This window comes from Oncorhynchus gorbuscha, unplaced genomic scaffold (assembly GCF_021184085.1).
Source record: "Oncorhynchus gorbuscha isolate QuinsamMale2020 ecotype Even-year unplaced genomic scaffold, OgorEven_v1.0 Un_scaffold_21732, whole genome shotgun sequence".
NCBI lineage: Eukaryota > Metazoa > Chordata > Actinopteri > Salmoniformes > Salmonidae > Oncorhynchus > Oncorhynchus gorbuscha.
In genome coordinates, this window is record NW_025762886.1 from 1 (window position 1) to 1,104 (window position 1,104).

The following is a 1,104-nucleotide window of genomic DNA, read 5'->3' on the forward strand; positions in this document are numbered from 1 at the left end:
TGTTGTGTGAAACTGCTGCATCTGTTGTTACACAAGTGGGTACCTAACGACAAGATATCCTTTCCATACCGGAGTTGAACCCGGGCCACCTGTGGTGAAAACAAGGAATCCTAACCCGCTAGACCATATGGGAAGACACATACTTAAAATACACATCACAGACAAATCTTTAAATGTTGACATTATGCCTGTTTGATTTAAAAGCTACATCTTTTTTAATACAGTATCATTCCCTGCTTGATTTCAGTCAATTAAACAAAGTATTGAGCCAGCCAGGAGTCGAACCTAGAATCTTCTGATCCGTAGTCAGACACGTTATCCATTGCGCCACTGGCCCCACGTCTAAGCTGAAGTCAGGTCACAGCTAGACCAGTGTACACAGTCATGGCGTCTGTCAACAACAAGGTTCCTTGGTTTTCTGTTTCAGATGCATATCTTAATTTGATCCTCCTGTTGTTGCATGAATTTTACTGCAGAGCAAGAAATGCAGCCATGAAGTGTATTCAACGTTTAAAAAGCCTTATATAATTTGAATCTACATAACAAGTCACATTTCCTGTTGCTGAGGGAATATTGTTGTGTTGTGAGAAACTGCTGCATCTGTTGTTACACAAGTGGGTACCTAACGACAAGATATTCTTTCCCATACCGGGAGTTGAACCCGGGCCACCTGGGTGAAAACCAGGAATCCTAACCGCTAGACCATATGGGAAGACACATACTTAAAATACACATCACAGACAAATCTTTAAATGTTGACATTATGCCTGTTTGATTTAAAAGCTACATCTTTTTTTAATACAGTATCATTCCCTGCTTGATTTCAGTCAATTAAACAAAGTATTGAGCCAGCCAGGAGTCGAACCTAGAATCTTCTGATCCGTAGTCAGACACGTTATCCATTCAAATCAAATCAAATCAAATGTTATTTGTCACATACACATGGTTAGCAGATGTTAATGCGAGTGTAGCGAAATGCTTGTGCTTCTAGTTCCGACAATGCAGTGATAACCAACAAGTAATCTAACTAACAATTCCAAAACTACTGTCTTATACACAGTGTAAGGGGATAAGGAACATGTACATAAGGATATATGAATGAGT

General features: G+C 39.6%; 2 non-coding genes across 2 annotated transcripts; both read right to left on the reverse strand.

The window, feature by feature from the left end:
- Positions 1-264: 264 nt before the first annotated feature.
- Positions 265-337, reverse strand: trnar-acg. The gene has a single exon. It is a non-coding gene; the product is annotated as a tRNA-Arg (tRNA).
- Positions 338-640: 303 nt separating this feature from the next.
- On the reverse strand, positions 641-712 carry trnae-uuc. The gene has a single exon. It is a non-coding gene; the product is annotated as a tRNA-Glu (tRNA).
- Positions 713-1,104: the final 392 nt, after the last annotated feature.